At 40.8% G+C, this 15,344-nt stretch overlaps 1 protein-coding gene across 7 annotated transcripts in view; it reads right to left on the bottom strand.

The window, feature by feature from the left end:
- ube2f (ubiquitin-conjugating enzyme E2F (putative)) overlaps positions 1 to 15,344 on the bottom strand; it is a 121,774-nt gene that overhangs the window by 93,995 nt on the left and 12,435 nt on the right. The gene's annotated exons all lie outside the window — the stretch shown is intronic.

The raw sequence follows: 15,344 nt of genomic DNA, 5'->3' as shown, positions 1-15,344 counted from the left end.
TAACCAGAGGGCGTTAAGAATCAACTCCGAGAATCTGGAGTCGCATGCAGACTAGATCAGGTAAGCACAATGCACTTCCGTCCCTAAAGAATGTTACTAAACCAGATGGGTTTTTACAACAATCAACAGTAGTTACATGGTTTCCATTGGATTTGTTTTTTTAAAAATTCCAATTTTTTTTAAAAATAGAATTTAAATTGAACAATGGATTCAAACCCATGTTCCCAGAACATTAGTCTGGGCTCTGGATTACTGGTCCAGTAACATCATCAGTACTCCAACCCCTCCACATGTGCATTGATCCAATCTCTTATCAGCCAGCATTCTGTTAAATAGATTTCAAGCCAGATGTTACAATATGAAGCTAGACAATTTTTTTTCACAATGGTCGATTTAATTATCGAAGGCAGCACCACGTGTCTGTCCATCAACTACCTGCTGACACCCTGTGTTCCAGAGGTCGATATTTATACTTGAGTGAAATTAACAAGTTGACAGCCCCAATACCTTGGTAAAAACAATGACTGCAGATGCTGGAAACCAGAGTTGAGCTGGAAGTTTGGAACTGGGGTGAGGTGGGGAAAGGGGAAAATGAGGAAACTGTTGAAGTCCACATTGATGCCCTTGGGGTTGAAGTGGCTTCAAACTAAACTTACTGATGCCCTTGGGGTTGAAGTGGCTTCAAACTAAACTTACTACTTAAAGTGTCAGTCCCAAGGTAATGCTGCATGCCAGAACCTGCTGTACCCACGAATCATGGAAAGCCTCAAGCTCATCAGTGGACACTGCGTGCTCCCTCTTTGGTGTCATTACAGAAGACAGGCAGACAGTCAGGTCTAAATGATACCCTTCACAGCTTGCTACCTCAACCTGTCAATGGCTACCACACAGAGTGCCCAAAGGTCAGGATCATGGGCTAAAACACAACCTAAATTTGAGCTTTAAAATACAGCTCCTTTAAAGTCAAAAAGTGTGGTGCTGGAAAAACACAGCCAGTCAGGCAGCATCCGAGGAGCAGGACAGTCGATATTTCAATCATAAGCTCTTCATCAGGATCCTCAAACAGGCAAATCATCACCATCCAAAGCACTGTGGTTACCAAGTAGTTGAAAGATTGAAGGATATATACACAGACAGAGCTTGGTGCTACTTGCTTTCATCATCCAGGGTACTTATAGCACAAATCAAAGTGTTCAGAACTCTGCCAGGCAAAAGTACCCTTTTATGGACCCAAATCCTTGCAACTGTACAATGTTCCTAATGAGACAAATGGCCACTTACCACATTGTCTCTGTGCCAGCTCCAAAATTAATCCTACTGGTCACTCACTGTTGTCTTCTGCCTCAAACATGTATACAAATTCTCTCTTAAAATATACACTGCTCTCTCTACATGGACCATTCAATACAGAAACAGTATTCCACACTCCCAAAACTTCTCAGACCATTTTAAAATGTTGACTTACCACTAACTCATGAAGGACAGAATATAGTCTTTGTTTATTTACTGTCAAATTTTTAATAATTTTTAAAAACTATCAAATCTCTCCTTAATCTTTTTTTTGGAGAGAGTGCCAGTGCTGCATATCTCTTCTCATAACTTCCCATCACACAGGAAACCAGGAAGGTAAAATCACTTTTGTTCAATTTCATCTTACATTTTAGGTAGAGAAATAAATGATGATGATTGGATTAAGAAAGCTAAAAGAAATTATATATACTTTTTAAAAACGGAGAAACAAATATTGTTGTTGTGAAAATGTGAAATAAAAACAAGTAGTGCAAGAAATACTCAGCAGGTCAGGGAGCATCTGTAATGAGAAACAGTTAACATTCAGGTCAAAAATGAACTTGGACAATCATTGAAATTTAATTAAAAGCCCACTTAGACTTCATTCAATATAAAGGTGCAGATTTTTCCAAAGACTTGTGCAGCAAGTTAAAGTTAAATATCACACAACACCAGGCTATAGTCCAACAGGTTTATGTGTAAGCACTAGCTTCCGAAACTCCGCTCTTTCATCAGGTGGTTGTGTTACAGCAAGATAAACAGAAATGGAGACTTTCATCTGACTATGATTGCAATGGAGATTGCTGACTGTGGGAATCTTTACAAATCAAGACAGTGGAACCCACCCTCACCGACAGCAACTTATGGATTTCTGCATTGGTTTGCACAGGTGTAGTCTCCCAAAGTGCTGTCAGTTTCAATAAAGCAATGACAGTTTTAACACCAAAACAATACTATTATCTAGATCTATACTTATTCACTCCTGTGGTCTAGGTCCCTATTTATAAAGGCCTAATGTTACTGCCATGTTTCGGCTTGCTTCCAAAACTCATTTTCAGAAATTACTTGTTTATAGCTCATTCATCCACATTGCAGTGCTTTCCCTAAAGTGAATAGTTCCATAGTTCCTTTTCTTTCCAAAATGTATTATTTACTTTTCCACATTATACCATATTTCTGCTCATTCACTATATAGTAACCCAAACATAGTAACCCCACTTATTCTAACGGTTTGTATATTCCATGTTACTCCATTTCCTCTAAAGAACTCAGATCTGGTCAGCCAAATATTCCAGAAATACGTTGAGTACTCCCCATACTTCAGCAAACTATGTCTCTCAAAAGGGCACCGCTGATTAGGATTTCATTTTAGTTCACCTGTGGAATGTGGATGCTGTTGGTTGCATCAAGTCAGCAGGGAGCACATGACAAAGGTGTCCGCAAGTCAAGGAAAAGAACAGACTGTTAGAGAAACTCCATCAGCATTGCCTCTGCTGCATTCGCTGGATTTAATGGGAGAGGCTAAATAGGCTGGGGTTGTTTTCCAGCATTGAAGGCAAGGGGTGACCTTATAGAGGTTTATAAATTCATGAGGGACTCTGATTGGGTAAATAGACAAGGCCTTTTCCCTGTGTTTGGGAAGCCCAGAACTAGAGGGCATAGGTTAGGGTGAGAGGGAAAATATTTAAAAAGGGCCAACATTTTCAATGCAATGGGTAGTGCATGTTTGGAATGAGCTGGCAGAGAAAGTGGTGGAGGCTGGTAAAATTACAATATTTAAAAAGGCATCTGGACTGGTATATGAATAGGAAGGAAGGGTTGAGACAGATGTGGGCCAAATGGGACTAAATTAGTTTAGGATCTCTGTTTGGCATGGATGAGTTGGACCAAAGTGTCTGTTTCCGTAACTCTATGACTCTAAGAGAATCCCATAGAACAAATGACCTTCAGAGAAAGAAAACTTATCTCAACTCCATCTTAAAAAAAGACTTGACAACACATATAAATGCAATTGCAATGGATAAAATTAGTTATTTTATTGATCTTTTACACACTATCGTTCATAGTACCTCTCTTCAGAACATAGAGCACAGAGCCAGAATCTGAAAACAATGATCAAATGCACACTGATTCCTGCATTAATGGGAAGGTCACACATTATGGCCAATCTACACCTTTGTACACTTTTCAACTGACAATAAAAGCTGTCTACACTGCCCCATCAAACACTTCTGGGATAGGGACAAGACAAGGCCAGATTCAGGGTCATTTCCTCTATTCTTTTAAATTGAAAGTAAACTGCAAGTAAAACTCCCTCTACACTATCCCCACCAAAGAACCCAAGAACTACCTTGGTTTTGACAGCCCAAAAATACCTTGATTCACATATGTATTACATTTCACTCTGAAAACTGCACTTTCAGAGATGGATACAGATACCATTCACTGTCCTGGTTGGAAGTCCCAGCTCTAGCTCCAATAGGGCCTGTTTCCACACTGTAAGTAATCTAATCTAATCTAAGTAATCTAATCTAATCTAATCTAAAACTGAACTTTCAGAGATGGATACAGATACCATTCACTGTCCTGGTTGGAAGTCCCAGCTCTAGCTCCAATTTTTGCTCAATAAGCTGACCTCAGCAAGGAAGGAGGGAAACCAGGATCAGCTGGGACATCAAACACCCTGCTGACACAGAGTGTCAAATGCAGTCACATGAGGACCTTAAGTACCAATCAGATCCTTGGGATCCTGTGGAGTAATAGGGGAGAAAGGAGCAAAATATATGCAGGAGCTAAAATCTACATATCAGGAACTTCCTTACCATTTACATCCTGTCTGTTGAGTGGAATTGGCTACTGGAATCTATCCAGCATACTCTTGCTTGCAACTCCTGCTCACCCAGGGATACAATAATGAGCAATTCACAGTAATGAATAAAAGTAATCCGTTCCATCTGACACATTTGGAATCCTCAGCACATACCAATAAAATGGAAAGTTGAGGATGCAGCATAAACAGTTTGCAGTTGCTGTGAGTAAAAGGGATTGAAATAAATACAACACTGCCGCCTAGCAAAATGCAACCAGAACAGTGCTGAGCTGCAAAATGTTCAAATCTTTTCCTCCTACTTGAATATTCAGGAAAACAAATGAAGCTTGCTTAGCACTCTGTTGTTATTGTAGCATCACTGGAAAACCTCTACAGGCAGGCAAAGCAGGTAACATCAAGCCCTTTCTGTAGTTGTTGTTGGAGAGTACCACAGAATAACAATATCAATTTACTGCAGCTTATCTTGTTCTTACTCGAAGACTTCAGCATGTTAAACATTTCAAAATACCTTAACCCCACCTTCAATAACAAGCTTTGTTGGAAATATGACTTTAACATCTCCCACTCAGCTGTGGAAGGCGCACAAGAGTTGTAATGGATGACTTTGCTATGTATGTCAAAGGACTCAGCATTGCTTAAAAAAAAAAATCACCTGCAAACACTTCTCTCTGAAACTGCATCACAACATCAGATGTTCCTCAAAGATCTACCCTTGGCCCTTCTGTGTCTCATTTACATACTGCCCTTTGGCATCTGAAAAGGCAGTATCAGGTTCGACAATATCCAGCTTTAACTCATTTCTACTTCTCAACCTCTCTGCTGTCTCTAAACTGTCTGACTGCTTGCCCAACATCCAGAAACTCTGCTCCTGAGCCACAGATTTCATCCCTGCTCCTGGCAACAGTCTGAAGCTGACCAGACTGTTTGCAACCTTAGTGTAATTGAGGTATATGTGATAATGGAGATGAACCAGAGCTATGGACGCTAACAATCACCAGGGCAAACAAGAACCCTTTTACTGTGCTCCGACATAATATAATACCATATTGGGAATGCAGAATACCATGCAAAGAAAAGCAAATTATTTCCATTGCAGTTTGATTCAGTTCAATGTGTGAGCACACAGGGTTGTGGATAAGAGCTGGTACACTTCGTGTGTCAGATAGCTGTGTTGTTTGAAGATCTGTGGGCTGTCTCCAAATGCCTTAATTTTACCTCTGCACATTACCAGTGAAGTCTGTCAACCTGTTCAGCACCATCTCAAATGAACCTTCTTCATTTTGGTTAGTCACAGCCAAGAATTGCCAATATGTTGGTGGGCATGTTTGACCTCTTCAGGGATGTTTTCTGAAAATCCTCGAAGTGCTTCTGTTGTCTTCTTGGGAATCTCCATTGAAGACAGAATTCTGAATACAGCTCCTTTTCAGTCTAAGACAAATGAACATGTCCCACCCAGTAGAGTAACAACAGCCCCAAGAATACCACTGTCCCAGTGCAACACGGCTAGCCACTTGTATTCTAATGTTTTCTAAAGTACGACAGAAAACATATGGTGAAATTCTGTACAAATTCAGAGAATGAAGGAGAATATATACCATAATAAAATTAACAACACAATTTAAATAAAATACAGGATGGAGATAAAATACTATCTGCAACCAGTGTTTCGAAATTCTCAAAAGGATGATATTTTCCTGGAGTACTTTTCCTCCCAATCGTAATATGATTAAATTATTATAAATTGGGTTGCTGGCCTTTATCCTTGAAGCTACAATTAGTACAGTGTTAACTGGGTTCAATAAAGTTGTTGCAAAATTAAAACAGTAATAAAGCAACTAGATTAAAACAATAAGTCATCCAAGAATAGAAAATGAACAAACAATAAGGGAGATATTAGTGCTCAAAACTAAAGCTTTCATGACCAAACTGGAAGACAGAGGCGAGAAGATGGTGTACCATTAGTCATATTCAGGTAACACTTTAATGTAAAATAAACAATGACCGACTTGTTTAGTGAATATTTGTCATGTTTTCACATCAGAGAAAATGGCCAACTAACAGTTATTTATGGGAATTTAATAGATTCAATATTTTAATTTAAAAAGTCAATGAAGAAAATAATGGGAACTAGGATGGACAAATCTTCAGAAATCTGATAGTTTGTCCTCCTTGTTATTAAAGGGAAACGAGTGGGGATATCCAGATGCATGAATCAAAATTTTCCAATGATTTCAATTCAGGAACTGTTGTTCCTTAAATAGAATTGCAAATGTCACTCCATCCCATTTTTTAAAAATGGAGGGGTAGCTCGAGTAAATGCTTGACAGATCAATATTATTTATAGAAATATGTTTGTAATCAATCAATCATCTAAGACAGAATTACTATACACTTAGTTGAGAATACACTGATCAGAAAAAAATGTCACAACCTCACTTTTTTTGAGGTCACTAACATGGTGGACAAAGATGGTCTTGTGGGTTCAATGGGTAATATTTCTGCTTCTGCGCTAAGTATTCCAGCTTTGAGTCCCATTTCAAAACTTGTTGGCCAAAGACAGAACATTCATAACTTTAATAGGCAGGTTCAATACCAACTTACAAATTCTTCAGATATGGTTATGGCAGGCAATAAGGCTGCAAAGAGCCGGTACCCTTCAACTATAGTGTCTGGCACCAACTGGTGACCTATGCCAGCAAAAGTCAGCTGTGGAAACAGACAAGCATCTGCCTTCTCCGCCTGATACGACACTACGGCATGGAGAGAGCAAAGAAGAACGAACAATACGGTTAAAAATCACACATCAGCTTATAGACTAGCAGGTTTATTTGAAAGTACAAGCTTTTGGAGGGCTGCTCCTTCATCATGTAGCTGACACCAGGGCTACCTGACAAAGGAGCAATACTCCAAAAGTTAGTACTTGCGAAACAGCCTGTTGGACTATAACCTAGCGTTGAGATTTCTAACATTGTCCACCCCAGTCCAACATCAGCACCTCCACATCATGGACAATATGATAGACAGAGAACTGTCTGTTGGTGTTGTGTATACGGACTTTCAGAACATATTTAACAAAGGTTCTATACAAAAAAGTTACTAGATAAATGCGAACTCAGAATTGGAGGTAACCTTATAACTGGTAACTGACTGGGAGGTAAGAGATTGGCAACAGGCATGAAGGGAATATGCTTTGATTAGTAGCATTTCTCCCGGATCTGTATCGGGTCTCAGATTACATCGACAAGCTGGATGACAGAATGGTGATGTGCATTTTATAGAAGTTACTGTCAAAACCAAAAGGACAGGTGGGAGCAGAAGACTGGTTGCTCAGGGGCATGAACACATGGAGTAAATGGAAAAAGCAGAATTCAATGTTGGAGAGGTGGTCACTCTCTGATTCAAAGAAGGACAAATTGGAACTTTTCGATTCAACAAAGATTGGAAACTGTTGAGCAGCAGAGAGTTTTATGCATCCATGTATAGAAGGTACCAAAAACTAGCACACTTTTACAGAACGTAATCAAAGGTGCAAGTGAAATGTTGGCTTACATACATGGGACTGGAAATATTTCAGGAATTGGTGCGAGTCACCAAATTAAAAGAATGCATCTTTGGCAGCTGTCAAATTATATTGCACATACATCAACTCTTTAAATTACTGTGAATGTTCCCTGACTTGTACTTTATTGATCGAAGCACTCTATTCTTACTTGATCCCAGTCATCCAAAGAGCCAGACAACATCGGCACTCCACTAACACAATACTTTCACAATGCCTGTATGATATAAGTAACAGAAGTAGACCAATTCGAAAAACTTCTTCCATCTTTTTGTGCACTAAAAGTAAACTCCAACATTGATCCAATATATGTTCTGAAGAAGGGTGACTGGAGCCAAAATGTTAACTCAGCTTTCTCTCCACAGACGCTGCCAGGCCCGCTGAGTTTTCCCAGCAATTTCTATTTCAGATTTCCAGCACCTGCAGTTCTATCCATTTTTTTGATCCAATTTATGTTCAGTATAGCTCTACTCCATAAAGTAGTGCTGGAAAATTAGGCTTTGAGGTACATTGTTGGCAAACACCACTTAAAATTACAGAGAAAGGACAGCATAGGAACAGACTACTTAGTCCAACTAGCAGTGCTTATATTCCACCCATGCCTTTTCCTATTCTAATTGAAACTACAAAGAGTTGTGACCATAGCCTAGTCCATCATGCAAGCCAATCTTCCATCCATTGACAGCATCTATATTTTTGGCTGTCTTGAGAAGGCAGCCAACATGATGAAAGACCCCTTCCCACTCCAGTTATAACCTCTTCCATCAGGCAGAAGATACAAAAGTTTAAACATACGTACTGACAGATTCAAGAACATCTTCCCTGCTGTAATTAGGCTTCTGAATAGACTTCTCAAATTTTAAATTAATTTTGATCTTGCTCTTTGTGCACCTTTTCTGCAACCATAACATGGTATTCTTTTTCTGTTCTATTACCCTAATGCACTTTGCATGGTATGATCTGTCTGTACTCCATGCAAAATCTTTCACTGTATGTAGGTGCATGTGACAATAATAAATCAAATCTTCCCATCCTTCCTTTTCTTCCATAAGTGCCTTTCCAGCTAACCCTAATTGAGTCAATACTCTGCTCCAATCACTGCATGTGGCAGCGAGTTCACAAGACAATGACTTCTTGTGAAATCCCTCCTAAATTCAGTGTTCCATCTGTTTGTGGCTTATTTGTAGTTATGCATGCTTTGCTGGACTCATCCCGCGAAAAGGGAACAGTTTCTTCTTATCCACTGGTCAAACCCCACGCATTAAGTCAAAGACCTACCTTTGGTCATACCTCAGAAAAAGATGATAAATCTTTTCTAACAATTGCATCTTCTGGCAGCATCCTTGGAGCTCATTTCTGTACTTTCTCCTGTGTTTTAATGTGCTTGTGATATGGAGGTCAGCATTCCAAAGTACACAAAGTGCTATGCTAACCAAGCTTGTTTACAGATCTGTAATACAGTACATTCCAATCAGCAGAGCATTTATTGCATTCAACCAACTCGCAAAAGTCTAAGCCCAATGTCTAACCTTAGATGTGATTCCCGAGAATGAATAAGATTTGCTGAACAATCCAGAGTGTTTTAAGAATTACAATCAGACCACCATCATCCCGTATCAAAGAAAACACACACAAAGTGCCATAATAACTATCGCCCAGTGGCTCTGACCTCCATAATCATGGAGTGCTTCATCATGACCCACATCAATTCGAGCCTCCTTGCCTGCCTCGATTCCCTCCGATTTGCCTAATGGTGAAACAGGCCCACAACGGATGCTATTTCCATACCCCTGCACTTATCCCTGAAATATCTGGATAACAAGGACACCTACATCAGGCTTCGACTCATCGACTACAGCTTCACTTTCAACACCATACTCTCTGCCAGACTAATTTCAAACTCTGAGACCTAGGCCTCAGCACTGTCCTCTGCAACTGGATCCTCAGCATCCTGACCCAGACGGCAAACTGTATCTCCTCCATGATAATCCTCAACAATGGCACCCTGCAAGAATGTGTTCTCAGCCCCCTATTGAACTCCCAGTACATCCACAACTGTGTAGCCAAATTCCACATGTACACCATCAACAAGTTTGCTGAGGACACGATTGTGGTAGGCCGAATGTCAAACAACAATGAGTCAGAATATGTGAGATTGACTGCTTAGTGTTGTGGTGCAATTTCTTTCTCAATATCGGAAAAAACAAAAACGAACTGATAATTGACTTGAGGCAGAAAGGAGGAGGACATACCCCTCTCTATATCAACCGAGAAGAGGTGGAGGGGGTTGAGACCATCAAGTTCCTGGGAGTGGCGATAACCAACAACTATCATGGACCTCCCACGTAGATGTGATGGTCAAGAAAGCACAACACCACCTCTTCCTTAGGAGGCTTCGGAAAGTCGGCACATCCATAAGGAACTCACCAACTTTTACAGATGCACACAGAAAGCATTCTATTTGGGTGCATAATGACCTGGTACAGCAGCTGCTCTGCCTAGGACCATAAGAAACTGCAGAGGGTGGTGTGCACAGCCCAGACCATCACAGAAGCCAACCTCCCATCCATGGACTCCATTTACACATCCTGTTGCCGTGGAAAGGCTGCCAACAAAGAATCCTCCCAACCCAGTAATGCTCTCTTCTGTCAGGCAGAAGATACGGAAGTTTGAACACATGCACCAACAGGTTCAAGAACAGCTTCTTCCCTGCAGGACAGATCTCTCTAACTTCAAATAATGTGGAACTTGCTTTGTGCACCTCCTGTGCAGTTGTAACCTTGTATGCCTCGCTCTAAGCGTCTGATGATCGATATATCTTTGTATGCTATGATCTGTCTGTACTCTTGCAAACAAACTTTTCACTGTACTTTGTTATGTGTGACTACAATAAATCAAATCCATTGGCTGGGTATGTGCCAATGGGCATTGCTAATTCCAGAGCATGCCTTCGATATTGCTGCTGGAATGTTGTTAGGGTCTGTGTCTTTTTAGAGTGAAGAAAATTGACTGAAGATTAGCATCTGTGATGCCGGAGTCCTCAGGAGGAGTCCAAGTTGGATTAGCCACTAGACAATTCCAGCTGAATATAGATGCAAATGCTTATGGGGATATTTGTAGAGCCATCGCTTTCAGTTTGTGATTTAGTTGTTCACGAATGCAGTAGCAGGACCACAGAGCTTAGATTGGATTTGAATTTTTAAATTTATTTACAAAACAGGATTGCTTAGCTCTGATTATCAAATGCTGCTTCCACTGTATGGCAGGGGAGTAGTACTATGTTGTAGTTTCATTGGTTGTGATCTCATTTGTAGGTGTGTCTGATGTTGCTCATGGAATGCCCTCCTGCACTCCTCTGAATAAAGATGGGTCCTCCAGACTAACTGTAATGGAGGAGTAGGGTATGTTTTAGCCAGGATGTTACAAATTGTTATTTAATACAATTCTGATGCTGCTAATGGCCCACAGTGCCTCGTGAATGCCCAATCTTGTGCTGCTTGATCTGTGTTATGAATGTGTAGAAGTGTACTGTACCTTTAAGAGAGAGGAAGCTAGTAAGGACTGACTGAAAGCACAGTGTCCTGAACAAGGTAACAATTTAACACTTGGTTGAAACAAATAGCTGGAGTTGCATTGCTATGGAACAAAAACAAATTCAAATTCAGCCAGTTTAAATTATGCCCCAGATACCAAAATCCAATCAAATTTGAACTTAAGTGTTTTGCTGACAGCAAATCAATGAAATGGTCCGATGTTTTGGGGGTATAAAGCTGGACATTTTGAACAATCACAGAGAGAACTGCCAAGCCACCAACAAGTATACACTGCTAGCCAAATAGCTCTCTGAAAGGTATCTGTCCATAAGAAAAGTTGTGCAGTAAAAGATCGAAGAGGAGAGGACCCAGGAAAACCCAGAGGAAAATTGACAAAGCTGACTGGTTTTAAAACGTGACCTTTTTTGTGTAGATCTTAATCAAGGCTTTTCCTAAAAAAAATCATCAGACCAGTGTCAGAGTGGGAGGTAAAAGATAGGTTTAAGAGAAAGGAGTTGTAAACAGTGGTTTTAATGTTCTCTGTTGGACTTCAAGAATAAAATAATAGTTAATCTTTACTTTAAATAGTGACCTCTGGGATAGTTCTTTGCCTCTCAAAATGTAACAGATTACAGCACGGGGTGAGCTTCTGTGTGTCGGGTTTAAATTAGAAGAAAGGCTTACCCTGTATTGTAACAACCTGTTCTAATTTTCTCTCATTTAGTATGGTGATAGTGCTAAACGATATACTGAAGGGTATCCTCAACATGAAGACAGAACTTTGTCTCCATAAAGAATGTGTCATGGTCACTACAAATACCATCATGAACATACCCATCTGTGACAGATAGACTGGTGAGGATGAGGTAAAGTACATTTCTCTCTTTTGTTGGTTCTCTCACCACCTGCCATACGACCTTTCAGACTCAGCCAACTCTCTCAGTAGTGGTGCTTCTCAGCCACTCTTTGTTACAGACATTGGTTTATGTTGAGGACTCTAGACAATTCCATACCTACTGCTATATCAGTCATCTGCTGGGTCTGCCCTGCCAGTGGGATACAGCTTACCTATGAATGGTGATGGTGGTGTGTGGGACATTGGCTATAAGGCATGATTCTGCAGGCGTAACTATAGCCAGACCGTTGTTGACTAGCCCAACTTTGACACACCCTCTCTAATATTAGTAAAGAGGTTTCCTTCAGTTGGTCCATCAAATTTAATTGCTTTCTTCAGACGTTTGCAGCATCTTGATACAAGTCAGTGACTTTTCAGGGAGTACTTAAAAGTCAATCATGTTGCTGTGGAATTGACATCGTGTGTGCCTGACCAAGTCAGTTTGACAAGGCTTCCAACTCAAAACAAAAACCCACCTGCTTCCCAATTTTATCACAATCAGCAATGATTAAATGGTCTTTTAATTCCAAATTTATGAACTGAATTGAAATTTCAAATGTTTTCCACTGTGAGATTTGAACCCATATCTCCAGAGCATTAGCCTGATACTCTGGATTACTAACCCAGTGACAGCAACAGTTACCCTCCAACTACACGACATCAACGCTGCTTTCACCAGTTTCCTCATCTCTCTTCCCACCACCCCCCAACCAACTCATCCTAGATCCATCCCTCCAACTTGGCACCGTCCAGCTTCTTTCCCACTTAACACTTCCCAACATCTGCATCCACACATCGCCTTCCCAGTGAACTTCCCTCCAGCCCCACACCCCATTGATCTCTCAGCCCCCTTTCCCCCACCACATTCTTGACGAAGGGCTTACACCCAAAACGTCAATTCTCCTGCTTCTTGATGCTGCCTGGCCTGCTGAGCTTTACAAGCGCCACACTTTGACTCTAATTGCCAGCATCTTCAGTCCTCAGTTTCTTCCAGTGACCACAGTCCTGACCTGTATGCACTAACTCTGCCTCCTTTTTCTCCTTCTCCATTCCGCAGTCTTATAATGGGAAATATCATCAACTTTGTCTGATGAATGTAGACCAGAACAATCAGTAAGTGAGAGGGGCTGAACTCAAAGTCCTGTCAGTTCACAGGCCCTTCAATACCCCAATTTCACTTCAGAGAGGCTTAGTGCTGTTTTGCGGTATCGCTACTTTGTTGCGCTAGAGCACGAGGCACTTGTGGCAATAGTTGCTGAGGGCAATTGGCTTAGGCTGTTGGTGGAGGGGAAAAAAATGCAGTGTAAGTTTGGAGGGAGTGCACCAATAATGTTAACTAGATTGGAGGGTGGGGCATGGTGATGCAAAGGGGAGGACAATTTAGGGTGGCAATGGCAGGGTGAGATGGGTTTCTATCTTGACTTGAGATGGAGGGAGAATGTGTAGGAACAGAAGGGAACTAGCATCGGAGACAGTGAATGGGACAGGGAGTAGCATGGACAGGGATAACATGAGGTGGCATGAGAAGGACAGAATGAAATGGGATGTGGATTTAAAAGAAGTGTTGCTGTAATTAAGATACTAATATCACTGCAAATGCTTCATCGTTTACTGCTAGTTTAAACACATCACCCTGCTTTTCTATTCAATTCCTCCAGAAATGACCTCTATTCTTACAGATTTGTTATGTGTGTTGCAATGTTCAGTGATTAATGCATTTGTATTCACACATCAAATTATGCAACTGAGGTCCAAGTCTTAATGAGCACTACTTCCTCCCTTCCAAATACAGATGGTCATTACGACTGTTGAGTTAGTCCATCAACTCTAAGATACTGAAGATCAGTTGGAAATGCAGGGTATTTCTAGTATTTCCTTGTGAATTGCCATCTCAGGAATTGAAGGCACAAGAACTATCACTTCAGTAAGCCCTTCCTCCCACTGGTGCCAGTGGAGGATGCTCAAGATTGACAATCTGCAGCATTCATTTCTTCTTATACAGGATAACAGCAGCATAAACATCAATCTTCCATCAAAACTTGCAATTTATTACCCAGATGGCTGGTCCACAGAATGATGAAACATATGGGCCTGCTGGAAATTAATTTCATTACCACAGAATAAATTTCAAACTTTTCAGTTGTGGTCAGGCTTTTAAGTGAAAAAGCTGTGTCGACTTTTCCAAAATGAGTTTCCAAATTAAATGCAATTTAAACTAATATAGTACATATAGCAAAACCACATCTGTACTCTGAAAACCAATCTGAAAGAAACAAAACCACCGACTGGCCACAAGATACCGATTTTTAGTAGACCAATGTATGCATCCAGAGTCACCCATGCGGGCTCCCTAGGGAGTAATCCATTCAGTCCCACTACCCTGCTTGAACCCTATATCCCTGCTGATTTATTTCCTTCAAGTGCCCAGGTCCTGATAAAAGTAATTTGGCTTTACACATTTAATTTTAAACTTTAGATATTGCAGCTGAGAGTTTGGAATATGATTACCACAAATTGCTAAAAAAACCACACTTCAGTGGCAAAAGAAGAATGGCAATGCAATGAAAATTTTGTTTTCGTTACCCGAAACATTAACTCCTCATTTCTCTCCACAGATGCTGCCAGACCTGATGAGCTTTTCCAGCAATTTATATTTATGTTTCCGATTTCCAGCATCAGTTCTTTTGGCTTTCAAAGAGAGATTTGGAAAACCAGCTGATGATGAAACATTTGCAGTGTGGAAAAGGCATGGTAGTGTTAATAGATCTGTTACATTTATGTAAACGTACAGTACAGGAGAAGACAGTCACTCAGCCCTTCAACCTGCTCCACCATTTAAAACAATCATAGTATTTTATAGTACAGAAGAATGTCATTCAGCTCATGTCTGTACCGATGTCTGAAAGAGATGCCTAGCTGGTCATAGAGCGGTACAGCATGGAAACAGACCCTTCAGTCCAACCCGTCCTTGCCAACCAGCTATCCCAACCCAATCTAGTCCCACCTACCAGCACCTGGCCCATATCCCTCCAAACTCTTCCTATTCATACACCCATCCAAATGCCTCTTAAATGTTGCAATTGTACCAGCCTCCACCACTTTCTCTGGCAGCTCATTCCATACATGTACCACCCTCTGTGTGAAAAAGTTGCCCCGTAGGTCTCTTTTATATCTTTCCCCTCTCGCCCTAAACCTATGCCCTCTAGTTCTGGACTCCGCAACCCCAGGGAAAAGACT

Source organism: Chiloscyllium plagiosum, chromosome 7 (genome assembly GCF_004010195.1).
Source record: "Chiloscyllium plagiosum isolate BGI_BamShark_2017 chromosome 7, ASM401019v2, whole genome shotgun sequence".
Taxonomy (NCBI): Eukaryota; Metazoa; Chordata; class Chondrichthyes; order Orectolobiformes; family Hemiscylliidae; genus Chiloscyllium; species Chiloscyllium plagiosum.
The sequence above is the reverse complement of the archived record's forward strand: the minus strand, read 5'-3'. Positions and strand labels throughout refer to the sequence as shown.